The sequence below is a fragment of the Primulina tabacum genome, chromosome 10, assembly GCF_025594145.1.
Source record: "Primulina tabacum isolate GXHZ01 chromosome 10, ASM2559414v2, whole genome shotgun sequence".
NCBI lineage: Eukaryota > Viridiplantae > Streptophyta > Magnoliopsida > Lamiales > Gesneriaceae > Primulina > Primulina tabacum.
Window position 1 is genome coordinate 30,749,487 of NC_134559.1, and position 20,701 is coordinate 30,770,187.

Below are 20,701 nucleotides of genomic sequence, written 5' to 3' on the forward strand. Positions count from 1 at the left end.
CCGTTACGTAAATTATGGATAAAACAGTCGAAATAATTGTTTTAATGAGTTAACCGTCTCCGGAGTAATCTGCGTCATACCCTTCCGCACAGAACCGGCTCACGACAACAAAAATCGATAAATGTTCCCAGAAAATAGAAAAAAAAATAAGAAGAAGGAAATAACGAATGTAAAGCTATTATTATGCCTGGGATACGATAAAATGGAACCGGAATCGAATTTCGAACTTCCTAAGCGGATTTCTCGAGGAAACGAAAGCTTAACAGAAGCGTAAATCGCAAATTAGAGGGTCTTAGAGAAGGAATTCGGCTAAAATCTCGTCAGCTCATTGCGTAGTAATGAGTCTCGTCCGTTTGCCCGTTTACAATCAAATTAGCCTACAATTTGTCCAAATCGGCAGTGCCCGAGCTACTTCATTTCACATGCTTATCTGGTCCCCGATCGAGATTCAGATGATTTGAGCCGAAAATCGTCTGTCAACAAGTAATCAAAAATAGAAAAACACGAAAAGGATGCAACACGAGGACTATCCAAGGAGGTCACCCATCCTAGTCTTGCTCTCGCCCAAGCACGCTTAACTTCGGAGTTCTGATGGGATCCGGTGCATTAAGATCTGGTATGATCGCACCCGACATTGAGTGGGAGTTTATTCTTATATCCCTCGAGTAGTGTAGAGCGGGCGGCGATGGACAACACGCGGCACTGCTCTCGCCCAATCATAACCATGAAGTTAAGCGTTCTAGCGAGATGGCAGAGCTAGGATGGGTGACCCCCTGGAAGACCTCGTGTCGCGATCGTTTTCGTAAATATGGATAAAACAGTCGAAATATTTTTTTTTAATGAGTTAACCGTCTCCGGAGTAATCTGCGTCATACCCTTCCGCCACAGAACCGGCTCACGACAACAAAAATCGATAAATGTTCCCAGAAATAGAAAAAAAATAAGAAGAAGAAAATAACGAATGTAAAGCTATTATTATGCCTGGGATACGATAAAATGGAACCAGAATCGAATTTCGAACTTCCTAAGCGGATTTCTCGAGGAAACGAAAGCTTAACAGAAGCGTTAAATCGCAAATTAGAGGGTTCTTAGAGAAAGAATTCGGCTAAAATCTCGTCACTCATTGCGTAGTAATGAGTCCTCGTCTGTTTGCTCGTTTACAACTAAATTAGCCTACAATTTTGTCCAATACCGGCAGTGCCGAGCTACTTTCATTTCAAATGTCTTATCTGGGTCCAGATCGAGATTCAGATGATTTGAGCCGAAAATCGTCTGTCAACAACGTAATCAAAAATAGAAAAAACACGAAAAAGGGGTGCAACACGAGGACTTCCAAAGGGGTCACCCATCCTAGTACTGCTCTCGCCCAAGCCTGCTTACCTTCGGAGTTCTGATGCGATCCGATGCATTATTGCTGGTATGATCGCCACCGAACAAGAGTGGATGTTTATTCTTATATCCCTCGAGTACGTGTGGAAGCGGGCGGCGATGGACAACACGCGGCACTGCTCTCGCCCAATCATAACCATGAAGTTTAAGCGTTCCTGACGCGATGGCAGAGCTAGGATGGGTGACCTCCCTGGGAAGACCTCGTGTCCGCGACCGGTTACGTAAATTATGGTTAAAAAAGTCGAAATAATTGTTTTTAATGAGTTAACCGTCTCCGAAGTAATCTGCGTCATACCCTTCCGCACAGAACCAGCTCACGACAACAAAAATCGATAAATGTTCCCAGAAAATAGAAAAAAAATAAGAAGAAGGAAATAACGAATGTAAAGCTATTATTAAGTCTGGGATACGATAAAATGGAACCGAAATCGAATTTCGAACTTCCTAAGCGGATTTCTCGAGGAAACGAAAGCTTAACAGAAGCGGTAAATCGCAAATTAGAGGGTCTTAGAGAAGGAATTCGGCTAAAATCTCGTCAGCTCATTGCGTAGTAATGAGTCTCGTCCGTTTGCCCGTTTACAATCAAATTAGCCTACAATTTTGTCCAAATCCGGCAGTGCCCGAGCTACTTTCATTTCACATATCTTATCTGGTCCCGATCGATATACAGATGATTTGAGCCGAAAATCGTCTGTCAACAAGTAATCAAAAATAGAAAAACACGAAAAAAGGTGCAAAACGAGGACTTCCCAGGGGGTGACCCATCCTAGTACTGCCCTAGTCCAAGCACGCTTAATTTCGGAGTTTTAATGGGATCCGGTGCATTAGTGCTGGTATGATCGCACCCGACATTGAGTGGGATGTTTATTCTTATATTCCTCGAGTACGTGTGGAACGGGCGGCGATGGACAACACGCGGCACTGCTCTCGCCCAATCATAACCATGAAGTTAAGCGTTCTGGCGCGATGGTAGAGCTAGGATGGGTGACCTCCCTGGGAAGACCTCGTGTCGCGACCGGTTACGTAAATTATGGTTAAAACAGTCGAAATAATTGTTTTTATTGAGTTAACCGTCTCCGGAGTAATCTGCGTCATACCCTTCCGCACAGAACCGGCTCACGACAACAAAAATCGATAAATGTTCCCAGAAAATAGAAAAAAAAATTATGAAGAAGGAAATAACGAATGTAAAGCTATTATTATGCCTGGGATACGATAAAATGGAACCAGAATCGAATTTCAAACTTCCTAAGCGGATTTCTCGAGGAAACGAAAGCTTAACAGAAGCGGTAAATCGCAAATTAGAGGGTCTTAGAGAAGGAATTCGGCTAAAATCTCGTCAGCTCATTGCGTAGTAATGAGTCTAGTCCGTTTGCCCGTTTACAATAAAATTAGCCTTCAATTTTGTCCAAATCCGGCAGTGCCCGAGCTACTTTCATTTCACATGTCTTATCTGGTCCCGATCGAGATTCAGATTATTTGAGCCGAAAATCGTCTGTCAACAAGTAATAAAAAATAGAAAAACACGAAAAGGTGTGCAACACGAGGACATCCCAGGGGGTCACCCATCCTAGTACTGCTCTTGCCCAAGCACGCTTAACTTCGGAGTTCTGATGGGATCCGGTGCATTAGTGCTGGTATGATCGCACCCGACATTGAGTGGGATGTTTATTCTTATATCCCTCGAGTGCGTGTGGAGCGGGCAGCGATGGACAATACGCGGCACTGCACTCGCCCAATCATAACCATGAAGTTAAGCGTTCTGGCGCGATGGCAGAGCTAGGATGGGTGACCTCCCTGGGAAGACCTCGTGTCGCGATCGTTTACGTAAATTATGGATAAAACAGTCGAAATAATTGTTTTTAATGAGTTAACCGTCTCCGGAGTAATCTGCGGCATACCCTTCCGCACAGAACCGGCTCACGACAACAAAAATCGATAAATGTTCCCAGAAAATAGAAAAAAAAATAAGAAGGAAATAACGAATGTAAAGCTATTATTATGCCTGGGATACGATAAAATGGAACCGGAATCGAATTTCGAACTTCCTAAGCGGATTTCTCGAGGAAACGAAAGCATAACAGAAGCGTTAAATCGCAAATTAGAGGGTCTTAGAGAAGGAATTCGGCTAAAATCTCGTCAACTCATTGCGTAGTAATGAGTCTCGTCCGTTTGCCCGTTTACAATCTAATTAGCCTACAATTTTGTCCAAATCCGGCAGTGCCCGAGCTACTTTCATTTCTCATGTTTTATCTGGTCCCGATCGAGATTCAGATGATTTGAGCCGAAAATCGTCTGTCAACAAGTAATCAAAAATAGAAAAACACGAAAAGGGGTGCAACACGAGGACTTCCAAGGAGGTCACCCATCCTAGTACTGCTCTCGCCCAAGCACGCTTAACTTCGGAGTTCTGATGGGATCCGGTGCATTAGTGCTGGTATGATCGCACACGACATTGAGTGGGATGTTTATTCTTATATCCCTCGAGTACGTGTGGAGTGGGCGGCGATGGACAACACGCGGCACTGCTCTCGCCCAATCATAACCATGAAGTTAAGCGTTCTAGCGCAATGGCAGAGGTAGGATGGGTGACCTCCCTGGGAAGACCTCGTGTCGCGACCGTTTACGTAAATTATGGATAAAACAGTCGAAATAATTGTTTTTAATGAGTTAACCGTCTCCGGAGTAATCTGCGTCATACCCTTTCGCACAGAACCGGCTCACGACAACAAAAATCGATAAATGTTCCCAAAAAATAGAAAAAAAAATAAGAAGAAGAAAATAACGAATGTAAAGCTATTATTATGCTTGGGATACGATAAAATGGAACCAGAATCGATTTTCGAACTTCCTAAGCGGATTTCTCGAGGAAACGAAAGCTTAACAGAAGCGTTAAATCGCAAATTAGAGGGTCATAGAGAAGGAATTCGGGTAAAATCTCGTCAGCTCATTGCATAGTAATGAGTCTCGTCTGTTTGTCCGTTTACAATCAAATTAGCCTACAATTTTGTCCAAATCAGGCAGTGCCCGAGCTACTTTCATTTCACATGTCTTATCTGGTCCCGATCGAGATTCAGATGATTTGAGCCGAAAATCGTCTGTCAACAAGTAAACAAAAATAGAAAAACACGAAAAGGGGTGCAACACGAGGACTTCCCAGTGGGTCCCCCATCCTAGTACTACTCTCGCCCAAGCACGCTTAACTTCGGAGTTCTGATAGGATCCGATGCATTATTGCTGGTATGATCGCACCGAACAAGAGTGGGATGTTTATTCTTATATCCCTCGGGTACGTGTGGAGCGGGCGGCGATCGACAACACGCGGCACTGCTCTCGCCCAATCATAACCATGAAGTTAAGCGTTCTGGCGCGATGGCAGAGCTAGGATGGGTGACCTCCCTGGAAAGACCTCGTGTCGCGACCGGTTACGTAAATTATGGTTAAAAAAGTCGAAATAATTGTTTTTAATGAGTTAACCGTCTCCGAAGTAATCTGCGTCATACCCTTCCGCACAGATACGGCTCACGACAACAAAAATCGATAAATGTTCCCAGAAAATAGAAAAAAATTAAGAAGAAGGAAATAACGAATGTAAAGCTATTATGAAGTCTGGGATACGATAAAATGGAACCGAAATCGAATTTCGAACTTCCTAAGCGGATTTCTCAAGGAAACGAAAGCTTAACAGAAGCGATAAATCGCAAATTAGAGGGTCTTATTGAAGGAATTCGGCTAAAATCTCGTCAGCTCATTGCGTAGTAATGAGTCTCGTCCGTTTGCCCGTTTACAATCAAATTAGCCTACAATTTTGTCCAAATCCGGCAGTGCCCGAGCTACTTTCATTTCACATGTCTTATCTGGTCCCGATCGAATTCAGATGATTTGAGCCGAAAATCGTCTGTCAACAAGTAATCAAAAATAGAAAAACACGAAAAAAGGTGCAAAACGAGGACTTCCTAGGGGGTGACCCATCCTAGTACCGCTCTAGTCCAAGCACGCTTAACTTCGGAGTTCTGATGGGATCCGGTGCATTAGTGCTGGTATGATCGCACCCGACATTGAGTGGGATGTTTATTCTTATATCCCTCGAGTACGTGTGGAGCGGGCGGCGATGGACAAAACGCGGCACTGCTCTCGCCCAATCATAACCATGAAGTTAAGCGTTCTGGCGCGATGGTAGAGCTAGGATGGGTGACCTCCCTAGAAAGACCTCGTGTCGCGACCGGTTACGTAAATTATGGTTGAAACAGTCAAAATAATTGTTTTTAATTAGTTAACCGTCTCCGGAGTAATCTGCGTCATACCCTTCCGCACAGAACCGGCTCACGACAACAAAAATCGATAAATGTTCCCAGAAAATAGAAAAAAAAATAAGAAGAAGAAAATAACGAATGTAAAGCTATTATTATGCTTGGGATACGATAAAATGGAACCAGAATCGATTTTCGAACTTCCTAAGCGGATTTCTCGAGGAAACGAAAGCTTAACAGAAGCGTTAAATCGCAAATTAGAGGGTCATAGAGAAGGAATTAGGGTAAAATCTTGTCAGCTCATTGCGTAGTAATGAGTCTCGTCCGTTTGCCCGTTTACAATCAAATTAGCCTACAATTTTGTCCAAATCCGGCAATGCCCGAGCTACTTTCATTTCACATGTCTTATCTGGTCCCGATCGAGATTCAGATGATTTGAGCCGAAAATCGTCTGTCAACAAGTAATCAAAAATAGAAAAACACGAAAAGAGGTGCAACACGAGGACTTCCCAGGGGGTCACCCATCCTAGTACTGCTCTCGCCCAAGCACGCTTAACTTCGGATTTCTGATAGGATCCGGTGCATTAGTGCTGGTATGATCGCACCCGACATTGAGTGGGATGTTTATTCTTATATCCCTCGAGTACGTGCGGAGCGGGCGGCGATGGACAACACGCGGCACTGCTCTCGCCCAATCATAACCATGAAGTTAAGCGTTCTGGCGCGATGGCAGAGCTAGGATGGGTGACCTCCCTGGAAAGACCTCATGTCGCGACCGGTTACGTAAATTATGGTTAAAAAAGTCGAAATAATTGTTTTTAATGAGTTAACCGTCTCCGAAGTAATCTGCTTCATACCCTTCCGCACAGAACCGGCTCACGACAACAAAAATCGATAAATGTTCCCAGAAAATAGAAAAAATAAGAAGAAGGAAATAACGAATGTAAAGCAATTATTATGCCTGGGATACGATAAAATGGAACCGGAATCGAATTTCGAACTTCCTAAGCGGATTTCTCGAGGAAACGAAAGCTTAACAGAAGCGTTAAATCGCAAATTAGAGGGTCTTATAGAAGGAATTCGGCTAAAATCTCGTCAACTTATTGCGTAGTAATGAGCCTCGTCTGTTTGCCCGTTTACAATCAAATTAACCTACAATTTTGTCCAAATTCGGGTAAAATCTCGTCAGCTCATTGCGTAGTAATGAGTCTCGTCCGTTTGCCCGTTTACAATCAAATTAGCCTACAATTTTGTCCAAATCCGGCAGTGCCCGAGCTACTTTCATTTCACATGTCTTATCTGGTCCCGATCGAGATTCAGATGATTTGAGCCGAAAATCGTCTGTCAACAAGTAATCAAAAATGAAAAACACTAAAAAGGGATCAACACGAGGACTTCCCAGGGGACCCATCCTAGTACTGCTCTCGCCCAAGCACGCTTAACTTCGGAGTTCTGATGGGATCCGGTGCATTAGTGCTGGTATGATCTCACTCGACATTGAGTGGGATGTTTATTCTTATAGCCCTCGAGTACGTGTGGAGCGAGCGGCGATGGACAACACGCGGCACTGCTCTCGCCCAATCATAACCTTGAAGTTAAGCGTTCTGGCGCGATGGCAGAGCTAGGATGGGTGACCACCCTGGGAAGAACTCGTGTCGCGACCGTTTACGTAAATTATGGATAAAACAATCGAAATAATTGTTTTTAATGAGTTAATCGTCTCCGGAGTAATCTGCGTCATACCCTAACGCACAGAGCCGGCTCACGACAACAAAAATCGATAAATGTTCCCAGAAAAAAGAAAAAAAATAAGAAGAAGGAAATAACGAATGTAAAGCTATTATTATGCCTGGGATACGATAAAATGGAACCGGAATCGAATTTCGAACTTCCTAAGCGGATTTCTCGAGGAAACGAAAACTTAATAGAAGCGGTAAATCTCAAATTAGAGGGTCTTAGAGAAGGAATTCGTCTAAAATCTCATCTGCTTATTGCGTAGTAATGAGTCTCGTCCGTTTGCCCGTTTACAATCAAATTAGCCTACAATTTTGTCTAAATCCGGCAGTGCCCGAGCTACTTTCATTTCACATGTCTTATATTGTCCCGATCGAGATTCAGATGATTTGAGCCGAAAATCGTCTGTCAACAAGTAATCAAAAATTGAAAAACACGAAAAGGGGGGCAACACGAGGACTTCCCAGGGGGTCATCCATCCTAGTTTGCTCTCGCCCAAGCACGCTTAACTTCGGAGTTCTGATGGGATCCGGTGCATTAGTGCTGGTATGATCTCACTCGACATTGAGTGGGATGTTTATTCTTATATCCCTCGAGTACGTGTGGAGCGGGCGGCGATGGACAACACGCGGCACTGCTCTCGCCCAATCATAAACACGAAGTTAAGCGTTCTGGCGCGATGGCAGAGCTAGGATGGGTAACCTCTCTGAGAAAACCTCGTGTCGCTACCGTTTACGTAAATTATGGATAAAACAGTCGAAATAATTGTTTTTAATGAGTTAACCGTCTCCGGAGTAATCTACGTCATTCCCTTCCGCACATAACCGGCTCACGACAACAAAAAACGATAAATGTTCCCAGAAAATAGAAAAAAATAAGAAGAAGGAAATAACGAATGTAAAGCTATTATTATGCCTGGGATACGATAAAATGGAACCGGAATCTAATTTCGAACTTCCTAAGCGGATTTCTCGAGGAAACGAAAGCTTAACAGAAGCGGTAAATCGCAAATTAGAGGGTCTTAGAGAAGGAATTCGGCTAAAATCTCGTCAGCTCATTGCGTAGTAATGAGTCTAGTCCGTTTGCCCATTTGCAATCAAATTAGCCTACAATTTTGTCCAAATCCAGCAGTGCCCGAGCTACTTTCATTTCACATGTCTTATCTGGTCCCGATCGAGATTCAGATGATTTGAGCCGAAAATCGTCTGTCAACAAGTAATAAAAAATAGAAAAACACAAAAAAGGGTGCAACATAAGGGCTTCCCAGGGGGCCACCCATCCTAGTACTACTCTCGCCCAAGCACGCATAACTTCGGAGTTCTGATGGGATCCGTGCATTAGTGCTGGTATGATCTCACCCGACATTGAGTGGGATGTTTATTCTTATATCCCTCGAGTACGTGTGGAGCGGGCGGCGATGGACAACACGCGGCACTGCTCTCGCCCAATCATAACCATGAAGTTAAGCGTTCTAGCGCGATGGCAGAGCTAGGATAGGTGACATCCCTAGAAAGACCTCGTGTCGCGACCGGTTACGTAAATTATGGATAAAACAGTCGAAATAATTGTTTTTAATGAGTTAACCGTATCTGGAGTAATCTGCGTCATACCCTTCCGCACAGACCCGGCTCACGGCAACAAAAATCGCTAAATTTCCCCTGAAAATAGAAAAAAAATAAGAAGAAGAAAATAGCGAATGTAAAGCTATTACTATGCTTGGGATACGATAAAATGGAACCGGAATCGAATTTCGAACTTCCTAAGCGGATTTCTCGAGGAAACGGAAGCTTAACAGAAGCGATAAATCGCAAATTAGAGGGTCTTAGAGAAGGAATTTAGCAAAAATATTGCCAGCTCATTGCGAAATAATGAGTCTCGTCCGTTTGCCCGTTTACAATCAAATTAGCCTACAATTTTAACCAAATCCGGCTGTGCCCGAGCTACGTTGATTTCACATGTCTTATTTGGTTCCGATCGAGATTAAGATGATTTGAGCCGAAAATCATCTGTCAACAAGTAATCAAAAATAGAAAAACACGAAATGGCGTGCAACAAGAGGACTTCCCAAGGGGTCACCCATCCTAGTACAGCTCTCGCCCAAGCACGCTTAACTTCCGAGTTCTGATGGGATCCAGTGCATTAGTGCTGGTATGATTGCACCCGAAATTTAGTGGGATGTTTATTGTTATATCCCTCGAGTACGTGTGGAGCAGGCGGCGATGGACAACACGCGGCACTGCTTTCGCCCAATCTTAACCATGAAGTTAAGCGTTCTGGCGTGATGGCAGAGCTAGGATGGGTGACCTCCCTGGGAAGTCCTTGTGTCGCGACTGTTTACGTAAATTATGACTAAAACAGTCGAAATAATTGTTTTTAATGAGTTAACCGTCTCCGGAGTAATCTGCGTCATACCCTTCCGCACAGAACCGGCTCACGACAACAAAAATCGATAAATGTTCCTAGAAAATAGAAAAAAAATAAGAAGAAGGAAATAGCGAATGTAAAGCTATTATTATGCCTGGGATACGATAAAATGGAACCGGAATCGAATTTCGAACTTCCTAAGCGGATTTCTCGTGGAAACGGAAGCTAAACAGAAGCGGAAAATCGCAAATAATAGGGTCTTAGAGAAGGAATTTAGCTAAAATACCGCCAGCTCATTGCGAAGTAATGAGTCTCGTCCGTTTGCCCGTTTACAATCAAATTAGCCTATAATTTTGTCCAAATCCGGCAGTGCCCGAGCTACGTTGATTTCACATGTCTTATCTGGTCCCGATCGAATTCAGATGATTTGAGCTGAAAATCGTCTGTCAACAAGTAATCAAAAATAGAAAAACACGAAAATGGGTGCAACACGAGGACTTCCCAAGGGGTCACCCATCCTAGTACTGCTCTCTCCCAAGCACGCTTAACTTCGGAGTTCTGATGGGATCTGGTGCATTAGTGCTGGTATGAACGCACCCGACATTGAGTGGGTTGTTTATTCTTATATTCCTCGAGTACGTGTGGAACGGGTGGCGAGGGACAACACGCGGCACTGCTCTCGCCCAATCAGAACCATGAAGTTAAGCGTTCTGGCGCGATGGCAGAGCTAGGATGGGTGACCTCCCTGGAAAGTCCTCGTGTCGCGACTGTTTACGTAAATTATGGCTAAAACAGTCGAAATAATTGTTTTTAATGAGTTAAATTTCTCCGGAGTAATCTGTGTCATACCCTTCCGCACAAAACCGGCTCACGACAACAAAAATCGATAAATGTTCCTAGAAAATAAAAAAAAAATAAGAAGAAGAAAATAACGAATGTAAAGCTATTATTATGCTTGGGATACGATAAAATGGAACCAGAATCGATTTTCGAACTTTCTAAGCGGATTTCTCGAGGAAACGAAAGCTTAAGAGAAGCGTTAAATCGCAAATTAGAGGGTCATAGAGAAGGAATTCGGGTAAAATCTCGTCAGATCATTGCGTAGTAATGAGTCTCGTCTGTTTGCCCGTTTACAATCAAATTAGCCTACAATTTTGTCCAAATCCGGCAGTGCCCAAGCTACTTTCATTTCACATGTCTTATCTGGTCCCGATCGAGATTCAGATGATTTAAGCCGAAAATCGTCTGTCAACAAGTAATCAAAAATAGAAAAACACGAAAAGGGGTGCAACACGAGGACTTCCCAGGGGGTCACCCATCCTAGTACTGCTCTCGCCCAAGCAAGCTTAACTTCGGAGTTCTGATGGGATCCGATGCATTAGTGCTGTTTTGATCGCACTCGATATTGATTAGGATGTTTATTCTTATATCCCTCGAGTACGTGTGGAGCAGGCGGCGATGGACAAAACGCGGCACTGCTCTCGCCCAATCAGAACCATGAAGTTAAGCGTTCTGGCGCGATGGCAGAGCTAGGATGGGTGACCTCCCTGGTAAGTCCTCGTGTCGCGACCGTTTATGTGAATTATGGCTAAAAAAGTCAAAATAATTGTTTTTAATGAGTTAACCGTCTCTGGAGTAATCTGCGTCATACCCTTCCGCACAAAACCGGCTCACAACAACATAAATCGATAAATGTTCCCAAAAAATAGAAAAAAATTAAGAAGAAGAAAATAGCGAATCTAAAGCTATTATTATGCCTGGGATATGATAAAAAGAAACTGGAATCGAATTTCAAACTTCCTAAGTGGATTTTTTCGAGGAAACGGAAGCTTAACAGAAGCGGTAAATCGGAAATTAGAGGGTCTTAAAGAAGGAATTCGGCTAAAATCTTGCCAGCTCATTGCGAAACAATGAGTCTCGTTCGTTTGCCCGTTTACAATCAAATTAGCCTACAATTTTGTCCAAATCCGTCAGTGCCCGAGCTACGTTGGTTTCACATGTCTTATCTGGTCCCGATCGAGATTCAGATGATTTGAGCCGAAAATCGTCTGTCAACAAATAATCAAAAATAGAAAAACACGAAAAGAGGTGCAACACGAGGACTTCCCAGGGAGTCGCCCCTTCTAGTACTGGTCTCGCCCAAGCACGCTTAACTTCGGAGTTCTGATGGGATCCGGTGCATTAGTGCTGGTATGATCGCTGCCGACATTGAGTGGGATGTTTATTCTTATATGCCCTCGAGTACGTGTGGAGCGGGCGGCGATGGACAACACGCGGCACTGCTCTCGCCCAATCAGAACCATGAAGTTAAGCGTTCTGGCGCGATGGCAGAGCTAGGATGGGTGACCTCCTTGAGAAGTCCTCGTGTCACGACCGTTTAAGGAAATTATGGATAAAACAGTCGAAATAATTGTTTTTAATGAGTTAACCGTCTCCGGAGTAATCTGCGTCATACCCTTCCGCACAGAACCGGCTCATGACAACAAAAATCGCTAAATATTCCCAAAAATAGAAAAAAAATGGGAAGAAGAAAATATCGAATGTAAAGCTATTATTATGCCTGAGATACGATAAAATGGAACCAGAATCGAATTTCAAACTTCCTAAGTGGGTTTCTCGAGGAAACAGAAGCGGTAAATCGCAAACTACAGGGTCTTAGAAAAGGAATTCGGATAAAATCTCGCCGCCTCATTGCGCAGTAATGAGTCTCGTTCGTTTGCCCGTTTACAATCAAATTAGCTTACAATTTTGTCCAAATCTAGCAGTGCCCGTGCTACGTTGATTTCACATGTCTTATGTGGTCCCGATCGAGATTTAGATGATTTGAGCCGAAAATCATCTGTGAACAAGTAATCAATCAAAAATTTAAAAACACGAAAAGGGGTGCAACACGAGAACTTCCCAGGGGTCACCTAACCTAGTACTGCTCTCGCCCAAGCACACTTAACTTCGGAGTTCCGATGGGATCCGGTGCATTAGTGATGGTATGATCACACCCGACATTGAGTGGGATGTTTATTCTAATATCCCTTGAGTACGTGTGGAGCGGGCGGCGATGGACAACACGCGGCACTGTTCTCGTTCAATTAGAACCATGAAGTTAAGCGTTCTGGTGCGATGGCAGAGCTTGGATGGGTGACCTACCTGGGAAATCCTTGTGTCGCGACCGTTTACGTAAATTATGGCTAAAACAGTAGAAATAATTGTTTATAATGAGTTAACGTCTCCGAAGTAATCGGCATCATACCCTTCCGCACAGAACCGCCTCAAGACAACAAAAATCGCTAAATGTTCCCAGAAAATAGAAAAAAAAATAAGAAGAAGAAAATAGAGAAAGTAAAGCTATTATTATACTTGGGATACGATAAAATGAAACCGGAATCGAATTTCGGACTTTCTAAGCGGATTTCTAGAGGAAACGGAAGTTTAACAGAAGCTGAAAATCGAAAATTAGAGGGTCTTATAGAAGAAATTCGGCTAAAATCTCGCCAGCTCATTGCGGAGTAATGAGTATCGTTCTTTTGCCTGTTTACAATCAAATTAGTCTACAATTTTTTCCAAATCCGGCAGTGCCCGAGCTACGTTGATTTCACATGTCTTATCTGGTCCCGATCGTGATTCAGAGTATTTGAGCCCAAAATCTTCTGTCAACATGTAATCAAAAATAGAAAAACACGAAAAGGGGTGCAACACGAGGACTTCCAAGGGGGTCACCCATCCTAATACTGTTATCGCCCAAGCATGCTTAACTTCGGAGTTCGATGGGATCCGGTGCATTAGTTCTGGTATGATCGCACCCGACATTGAGTGGGATGTTTATTCTTATACCCTTCGAGTACGGGTGGAGCAGGCGGCGATTGACAACACGCGGCACTGCTCTCGCCCAATCACAACCATGAAGTTAAGCGTTCTGGCGCGATGGCAGAGCTAGGATAAATGACCTCCCTGGGAAGTCTTCGTGTCGCGACCGTTTACGTAAATTATAGCTAAAACAGTCGAAATAATTGTTTTTAATGAGTCAACCGTCTCCGGAGTAATCTGCTTCATACACTTCCGGATAGAACCGGCTCACGACAACAAAAATCGCTAAATGTTCCCAGAAAATAGAAAAAAAAATAAGAAGAAGAAAAGAGCGAATGTAAAGCTATTATTATGCTTGGGATACAATAAAATTGAACCGGAATCGAATTTCGAACTTTCTAAACGGATTTCTCGAGAAAACAGAAGCTTAACAGAAGCGGAAAATTGCAAATTAGAGTGTCTTAGAGAAAGAATTCGGCTAAAATCTCGCCAGCTCATTGCGGAGTAATGAGTCTCGTTCGTTTGCCCGTTTACAATCAAATTAGGCTACAATTTTTCAGAATCCGGCAGTGCTCGAGCTACGTTGATTTCACATGTCTTATCTGGTCCCGATCGTGATTCAGATGATTTGAGCCGAAAATCGTCTGTCAACAAGTAATCAAAAATAGAAAAACACGAAAAGGGGTGCAACACGAGGACTTCCAAGGGGGTCACCCGTCCTAGTACTGCTATCGCCCAAGCACGCTTAACCTCGGAGTTCCGATGGGATCCGGTGCATTAGTGCTGGTATGATCGCACCCGACATTGAGTGGGATGTTTATTCTTATATCCCTCGAGTACGTGTGGAGCGTGCGGCGATGGACAACACGCAGCACTGCTCTCGCCCAATGAGAACCATGAAGTTAAGCGTTCTGGCGAACCGGAATCGAATTTCGAACTTCCTAAGCGGATTTCTCGTGGAAACGGAAGCTTAACAGAAGCGGAAAATCGCAAATTAGAGGGTCTTAGAGAAGGAATTCGGCTAAAATCTCGCCAGCTTATTGCGGAGTATTGAGTAACGTTCGTTTGCCCGTTTACAATCAAATTAGGCTACAATTTTGTCCAAATCCGGCAGTGCCCGGGCTACGTTGATTTCACATATTTTATCTGGTCCGATCGAGATTCAGAAGATTTTAGCCAAAAATCGCCTATTAAAAATTAATCAAAAATAGAAAAACGCGAAAAAAGGTGTAACACGAGGACTTCCCAGGGGGTCACCCATCCTAGTATTGCACTCGCCCAAGCATGCTTAACTTCGAAGTTCTGATGGGATCCGGTGCAGTAGTGCTGGTATGGTCGCTCCCGACGTTAAGTGGGATTTTTATCCTTATATCCCTCGAGTACGTGTGGCGCGGGCGGTGATGGACAACACGCGGCACTGCTCTCGCCCAATCAGAACCATGAAGTTAAGCGTTCTGGCGCGATGGCAGAGCTAGGATGGGTGACCTCCCTGGAAAGTCCTCGTGTCGCGATCGTTTACGTAAATTATAGCTAAAATAGTCGAAATAATTGTTTTTAATGAGTTAACCGTCTCCGAAGTAATCTGCATCATAACCTTCCGCACAGAACCGGCTCACGACAGCAAAAATCGCTAAATGTTTCCAGAAAATAGAAAAAAAAATAAGAAGAAGAAATTAGCGAATGTAAAGCTATTATTATGCCTGGGATACGATAAAATGGGACCGGAATCGAATTTCTGACTTCCTAAGCGGATTTCTCGAGAAAACGGAAGCTTAACAGAAGCGGAAAATCGCAAATTAGAGGGTCTTAGAGAAAGAATTCGGCTAAAATCTCGCCAGCTCATTGCGGAGAAATGAGTAACGTTCGTTTGCCCGTTTACAATCAAATTAGGCTACAATTTTGTCCAAATCCGACATTGCCCGAGCTACGTTGATTTCACATATCTTATCTGGTCCTATCGAGATTCAGAAGATTTGAGCCAAAAATCGTCTTTTACAAGTTAATCAAAAATAGAAAAACACGACAAGAGGTGTAACACTAGTACTGCACTTGCCCAAGCACGCTTAACTTCTGAGTTCTGATGGGATCCGGTGCATTAGTGCTGGTATGACCGCTCCCGACATTAAGTGGGATGTTTCTTCTTGTATCCCTCGAGTACGTGTGGCGCGGACGGGGATGGACAACACGCGGCACTGCTCTCGCCCAATCAGAACCATGAAGTTAAGCGTTCTGGCCCGATGGCAGAGCTAGGATGGGTGACCTCCCTGGAAAGTCCTCGTGTCACGACCGTTTACGTAAATTATGGATAAAACAGTCGAAATAATTGTTTTTAATGAGTTAACCATCTCCGGAGTAATATGGGTCATACCCTTCCGCACAGAACGTGCTCAAGACAACAAAAATCGGTAAATGTTCCCAGAAAATAGAAAAAAAAAATTAGAAGAAGAAAATAGCGAATGTAAAGCTATTATTATCCCATTGATACGATAAAATGGAACCGGAATCGAATTTCGGACTTCGTAAGCGGATTTCTGGAGGAAACGGAAGCTTAACAGAAGCGGAAAATCGCAAATAAGAAGGTCTTAGAGATGGAGTTCGGCCAAAATCTCGCCAGCTCATTGCAGAGTAATAAGTCTCGTCGTTTTCCCGTTTACAATAAAATTAGGCTTCATTTTTGTCCAAATCCGGCAGTGCCCGAGCTACGTTGATTTCACATGTCTTATCTGGTCCCGATCGTGATTCAGATGATTTGAGCCGAAAATCATCTGTCAACAAGTAATCAAAAATAGAAAAACACGAAAAGGGTGCAACACGAGGACTTCCAAGGGGGTCGCCCACCCTAGTACTGCTCTCGCCCAAGCACGCTTAACTTCGGAGTTCTGATGGGATCCGATGCATTAGTGTTGGTATGATCGCACCCGACATTGAGTGGGATGTTTATTCTTATATCCTTCGAGTACGTGTGGAGCGGGCGCCGATGGACAACACGCGACACTGTTCTCGCCCAATCAGAACCATGAAGTTAAGCGTTCTGGTGCGATGCCAGAGCTTGGATGGGTGACCTCCCTAGGAAGTCCTTGTGTCGCGACCGTTTACGTAAATTATGGATAAAACTGTCGAAATAATTTTTTTAATGATTTAACCGTCTCCGGAGTAATATGCGTCACCCTTCCGCACAGAACCTGCTCAAGACAACAAAAATAGCTAAATGTTCTCAGAAAATATAAAAAAAATTAGAAGATGAAAATAGCGAATGTAAAGCTATTATTATGCCTGGGATACGATAAAATGGAACCGGAATCGAATTTCGGACTTCCTAAGCGGATTTCTCGAGGAAACAGAAGCTTAACAGAAGCGGAAAATCGCAAATTAGAGGGTCTTAGAGAAAGAATTCGGCTAAAATCATGCCAGTTTACTGCGGAGTAATGAGTCTCGTTCGTTTGCCCGTTTACAATCAAATTAGCCCACAATTTTGTCCAAATCCGGCAGTGCCCGAGCTACGTTGATTTCACATGTCTTATCTGGTCCCGATCGAGATTCAGATGATTTCAGCCGAAAATCGTCTATCAACAAATAATCAAAAATAGAAAAACACGAAAAGAGGTGGAACACGAGGACTTCACAGGGGGTCGCCCATCCAAGTACTGGTCTCGCCCAAGCACGCTTAACTTCGGAGTTCTGATGGGATCCGGTGCATTAGTGCTGGTATGATCGCTCTCGACATTGAGTGGGATGTTTATTCTTAAATCCCTCGAGTACGTGTAGAGCGGGCGGCGATGGACAACACGCGGCACTGCTCTCGCCCAATCAGAACCATGAAGTTAAGCGTTCTGGCGCGATGGCAAAGCTAGGATGGGTGACCTCCCTGGGAAGTCCTCGTGTCGCGACCGTTTACGTAAATTATAGCTAAAACAATCGAAATAATTGTTTTTAATGAGTTAACCGTCTCCGGAGTAATCTGCATCATACCCTTCCGCACAGAACCGGCTCACGACAACAAAAATCGCTAAATGTTCCCAGAAAATAGAAAAAAATAGGAAGAAAAAAATAGCGAATGTAAAGCTATTATTATACCTGTGATACGATAAAATGGAACCGGAATCGAATTTCGGACTTCCTAAGCGGATTTTTCGAGGAAACGGAAGCTTAACAGAAGCGGAAAATCGCAAATTAGAGGGTCTTAGAGAAGGAATTCGGCTAAAATCTCGCCAGCTTATTGCGGAGTAATGAGTAACGTTCGTTTGCCCGTTTACAATCAAATTAGGCTACAATTTTTTCCAAATCCGGCAGTGCCCGGGCTACGTTGATTTCACATGTCTTATCTGGTCCTGATCGTGATTCAGATGATTTGAGCCGAAAATCATCTGTCAACAAGTAATCAAAAATAGAAAAACACGAAAAGGGGTGCAACACGAGGACTTCCAAGGGGGTCACCCATCCTAGTACTGCTCTCGCCCAAGCACGCTTAACTTCGGAGTTCTGATGGGATCCGGTGCATTAGTGCTGGTATGATCGCACCCGACATTGAGTGGGATGTTTATTCCTATATCCCTCGAGTACGTGTGGAGCAGGCGGCGATGTACAACACGCGGCACTGCTCTCGCCCAATCAGAACCATGAAGTTAATCGTTCTGGCGCGATGGCAGGGCTAGGATGGGTGACCTCCCTGGGAAGATCTCGTGTCGCGACCGTTTACGGAAATGAGTCAACCGTCTCCGGGGGTAATATGCGTCATACCCTTCCGCACAGAAACTGCTCAAGACAACAAAAATCGCTAAATGTTCCCAGAAAATAGAAAAAAAATTGAGAAGAAAAAAATAGCAAATGTAAAGCTATTATTATATCGGAATACGATAAAATGAAACAGAAATCGAATTTAGAACTTGCTAAGCGGATTTCTCGAGGAAATGGAAGCTTAACAGAAGCGGAAAATCGCAAATTAGAGGGTCTTAGAGAAGGAATTCAGCTAAATCTCGCCAGCTCCTTGCGGAGTAATGAGTCTCGTTCGTTTGCCCGTTTACAATCAAATTAGCCCACAATTTTGTCCAAATCCGGCAGTGCCCGAGCTACGTTGATTTCACATGTCTTATCTGGTCCCGATCGAGATTCAGATGATTTCAGCCGAAAATCGTCTATCAACAAATAATCAAAAATAGAAAAACACGAAAAGAGGTGGAACACGAGGACTTCACAGGGGGTCGCCCATCCAAGTACTGGTCTCGCCCAAGCACACTTAACTTCGGAGTTCTGATGGGATCCGGTGCATTAGTGCTGGTATGATCGCTCTCGACATTGAGTGGGATGTTTATTCTTAAATCCCTCGAGTACGTGTAGAGCGGGCGGCGATGGACAACACGCGGCACTGCTCTCGCCCAATCAGAACCATGAAGTTAAGCGTTCTGGCGCGATGGCAAAGCTAGGATGGGTGACCTCCCTGGGAAGTCCTCGTGTCGCGACCGTTTACGTAAATTATAGCTAAAACAATCGAAATAATTGTTTTTAATGAGTTAACCGTCTCCGGAGTAATCTGCATCATACCCTTCCGCACAGAACCGGCTCACGACAACAAAAATCGCTAAATGTTCCCAGAAAATAGAAAAAAATAGGAAGAAAAAAATAGCGAATGTAAAGCTATTATTATACCTGGGATACGATAAAATGGAACCGGAATCGAATTTCGGACTTCCTAAGCGGATTTTTCGAGGAAACGGAAGCTTAACAGAAGCGGAAAATCGCAAATTAGAGGGTCTTAGAGAAGGAATTCGGCTAAAATCTCGCCAGCTTATTGCGGAGTAATGAGTAACGTTCGTTTGCCCGTTTACAATCAAATTAGGCTACAATTTTTTCCAAATCCGGCAGTGCCCGGGCTACGTTGATTTCACATGTCTTATCTGGTCCTGATCGTGATTCAGATGATTTGAGCCGAAAATCATCTGTCAACAAGTAATCAAAAATAGAAAAACACGAAAAGGGGTGCAACACGAGGACTTCCAAGGGGGTCACCCATCCTAGTACTGCTCTCGCCCAAGCACGCTTAACTTCGGAGTTCTGATGGGATCCGGTGCATTAGTGCTGGTATGATCGCACCCGACATTGAGTGGGATGTTTATTCCTATATCCCTCGAGTACGTGTGGAGCAGGCGGCGATGTACAACACGCGGCACTGCTCTCGCCCAATCAGAACCATGAAGTTAATCGTTCTGGCGCGATGGCAGGGCTAGGATGGGTGACCTCCCTGGGAAGATCTCGTGTCGCGACCGTTTACGGAAATGAGTCAACCGTCTCCGGGGGTAATATGCGTCATACCCTTCCGCACAGAAACTGCTCAAGACAACAAAAATCGCTAAATGTTCCCAGAAAATAGAAAAAAAATTGAGAAGAAAAAAATAGCAAATGTAAAGCTATTATTATATCGGAATACGATAAAATGAAACAGAAATCGAATTTAGAACTTGCTAAGCGGATTTCTCGAGGAAATGGAAGCTTAACAGAAGCGGAAAATCGCAAATTAGAGGGTCTTAGAGAAGGAATTCAGCTAAAATCTCGCCAGCTCCTTGCGGAGTAATGAGCCTCGTTCGTTTTCCCGTTTACAATCAAATTAGGCTTCAATTTTGTCCAAATCCGGCAATGCCCGAGCTACGTTGATTTCACATGTCTTATCTGGTCCCGATCGTGATTCAGATTATTTGAGCCGAAAATCATCTGTCAACAAGTAATCAAAAATAGAAAAACACGAAAAGGGGTGCAACACGAGGACTTCCCAGGCGGTTACCCATCCTAGCACGCTTAAGTTCGGAGTTCTGAAGGGATCCGGTGCATTAGTGCTGGTATGATCGCACCCGACATTGTGTGGGATGTTTATTCTTATATCCCTCGAGTACGTGTGGAGCGGGCGGCGATGGACAACACGCGGCACTGCTCTCGCCCAATAAGAACCATGAAGTTAAGCGTTCTGGCGCGATGGCAGAGCTAGGATGGGTGACCTCCCTGGGAAACCCTCGTGTCGCGACCGTTTACGTAAATTATAGCTAAAATAGTCGAAATAATTGTTTTTAATTAGTCAACCGTCTATGGAGTAATCTACGTCATACCCATCCGCACAGAACCGGCTCACGACAACAAAAATCGCTAAATGTTCACATAAAATAGAAAAAAAATAAGAA

General features: G+C 43.9%; 20 non-coding genes and 4 pseudogenes across 20 annotated transcripts; all 24 read right to left on the reverse strand.

Moving 5' to 3' along the window:
- Positions 1-509: 509 nt before the first annotated feature.
- LOC142511143 (5S ribosomal RNA) lies at positions 510-630 on the reverse strand (annotated as a pseudogene).
- A 682-nt stretch (positions 631-1,312) lies between these two features.
- LOC142510911 (5S ribosomal RNA) lies at positions 1,313-1,431 on the reverse strand (annotated as a pseudogene).
- Positions 1,432-2,117: 686 nt separating this feature from the next.
- LOC142509341 (5S ribosomal RNA) lies at positions 2,118-2,236 on the reverse strand. Its single transcript, XR_012807519.1, has one exon. It is a non-coding gene; the product is annotated as a 5S ribosomal RNA (ribosomal RNA).
- Positions 2,237-2,921: 685 nt separating this feature from the next.
- LOC142514934 (5S ribosomal RNA) lies at positions 2,922-3,040 on the reverse strand. Its single transcript, XR_012810805.1, has one exon. It is a non-coding gene; the product is annotated as a 5S ribosomal RNA (ribosomal RNA).
- A 681-nt stretch (positions 3,041-3,721) lies between these two features.
- Positions 3,722-3,840, reverse strand: LOC142509691 (5S ribosomal RNA). The gene has a single exon (XR_012807852.1). It is a non-coding gene; the product is annotated as a 5S ribosomal RNA (ribosomal RNA).
- Positions 3,841-4,524: 684 nt separating this feature from the next.
- LOC142517560 (5S ribosomal RNA) lies at positions 4,525-4,643 on the reverse strand. Its single transcript, XR_012813300.1, has one exon. It is a non-coding gene; the product is annotated as a 5S ribosomal RNA (ribosomal RNA).
- A 681-nt stretch (positions 4,644-5,324) lies between these two features.
- Positions 5,325-5,443, reverse strand: LOC142507435 (5S ribosomal RNA). The gene has a single exon (XR_012805694.1). It is a non-coding gene; the product is annotated as a 5S ribosomal RNA (ribosomal RNA).
- A 684-nt stretch (positions 5,444-6,127) lies between these two features.
- LOC142514301 (5S ribosomal RNA) lies at positions 6,128-6,246 on the reverse strand. The gene has a single exon (XR_012810201.1). It is a non-coding gene; the product is annotated as a 5S ribosomal RNA (ribosomal RNA).
- A 770-nt stretch (positions 6,247-7,016) lies between these two features.
- LOC142511320 (5S ribosomal RNA) lies at positions 7,017-7,132 on the reverse strand (annotated as a pseudogene).
- A 683-nt stretch (positions 7,133-7,815) lies between these two features.
- LOC142510769 (5S ribosomal RNA) lies at positions 7,816-7,933 on the reverse strand (annotated as a pseudogene).
- Positions 7,934-8,615: 682 nt separating this feature from the next.
- LOC142510265 (5S ribosomal RNA) lies at positions 8,616-8,733 on the reverse strand. The gene has a single exon (XR_012808388.1). It is a non-coding gene; the product is annotated as a 5S ribosomal RNA (ribosomal RNA).
- Positions 8,734-9,416: 683 nt separating this feature from the next.
- On the reverse strand, positions 9,417-9,535 carry LOC142507413 (5S ribosomal RNA). Its single transcript, XR_012805672.1, has one exon. It is a non-coding gene; the product is annotated as a 5S ribosomal RNA (ribosomal RNA).
- Positions 9,536-10,217: 682 nt separating this feature from the next.
- LOC142515764 (5S ribosomal RNA) lies at positions 10,218-10,336 on the reverse strand. Its single transcript, XR_012811591.1, has one exon. It is a non-coding gene; the product is annotated as a 5S ribosomal RNA (ribosomal RNA).
- A 683-nt stretch (positions 10,337-11,019) lies between these two features.
- Positions 11,020-11,138, reverse strand: LOC142506989 (5S ribosomal RNA). The gene has a single exon (XR_012805258.1). It is a non-coding gene; the product is annotated as a 5S ribosomal RNA (ribosomal RNA).
- Positions 11,139-11,822: 684 nt separating this feature from the next.
- Positions 11,823-11,941, reverse strand: LOC142507512 (5S ribosomal RNA). Its single transcript, XR_012805768.1, has one exon. It is a non-coding gene; the product is annotated as a 5S ribosomal RNA (ribosomal RNA).
- Positions 11,942-12,617: 676 nt separating this feature from the next.
- On the reverse strand, positions 12,618-12,735 carry LOC142507491 (5S ribosomal RNA). The gene has a single exon (XR_012805747.1). It is a non-coding gene; the product is annotated as a 5S ribosomal RNA (ribosomal RNA).
- A 683-nt stretch (positions 12,736-13,418) lies between these two features.
- On the reverse strand, positions 13,419-13,536 carry LOC142510377 (5S ribosomal RNA). The gene has a single exon (XR_012808492.1). It is a non-coding gene; the product is annotated as a 5S ribosomal RNA (ribosomal RNA).
- Positions 13,537-14,219: 683 nt separating this feature from the next.
- LOC142517444 (5S ribosomal RNA) lies at positions 14,220-14,338 on the reverse strand. The gene has a single exon (XR_012813190.1). It is a non-coding gene; the product is annotated as a 5S ribosomal RNA (ribosomal RNA).
- A 424-nt stretch (positions 14,339-14,762) lies between these two features.
- LOC142508714 (5S ribosomal RNA) lies at positions 14,763-14,881 on the reverse strand. Its single transcript, XR_012806918.1, has one exon. It is a non-coding gene; the product is annotated as a 5S ribosomal RNA (ribosomal RNA).
- A 1,458-nt stretch (positions 14,882-16,339) lies between these two features.
- LOC142515722 (5S ribosomal RNA) lies at positions 16,340-16,458 on the reverse strand. Its single transcript, XR_012811552.1, has one exon. It is a non-coding gene; the product is annotated as a 5S ribosomal RNA (ribosomal RNA).
- Positions 16,459-17,138: 680 nt separating this feature from the next.
- LOC142507171 (5S ribosomal RNA) lies at positions 17,139-17,257 on the reverse strand. Its single transcript, XR_012805433.1, has one exon. It is a non-coding gene; the product is annotated as a 5S ribosomal RNA (ribosomal RNA).
- Positions 17,258-17,939: 682 nt separating this feature from the next.
- On the reverse strand, positions 17,940-18,058 carry LOC142507936 (5S ribosomal RNA). The gene has a single exon (XR_012806173.1). It is a non-coding gene; the product is annotated as a 5S ribosomal RNA (ribosomal RNA).
- Positions 18,059-18,707: 649 nt separating this feature from the next.
- Positions 18,708-18,826, reverse strand: LOC142507996 (5S ribosomal RNA). Its single transcript, XR_012806230.1, has one exon. It is a non-coding gene; the product is annotated as a 5S ribosomal RNA (ribosomal RNA).
- Positions 18,827-19,508: 682 nt separating this feature from the next.
- LOC142507949 (5S ribosomal RNA) lies at positions 19,509-19,627 on the reverse strand. The gene has a single exon (XR_012806184.1). It is a non-coding gene; the product is annotated as a 5S ribosomal RNA (ribosomal RNA).
- Positions 19,628-20,701: the final 1,074 nt, after the last annotated feature.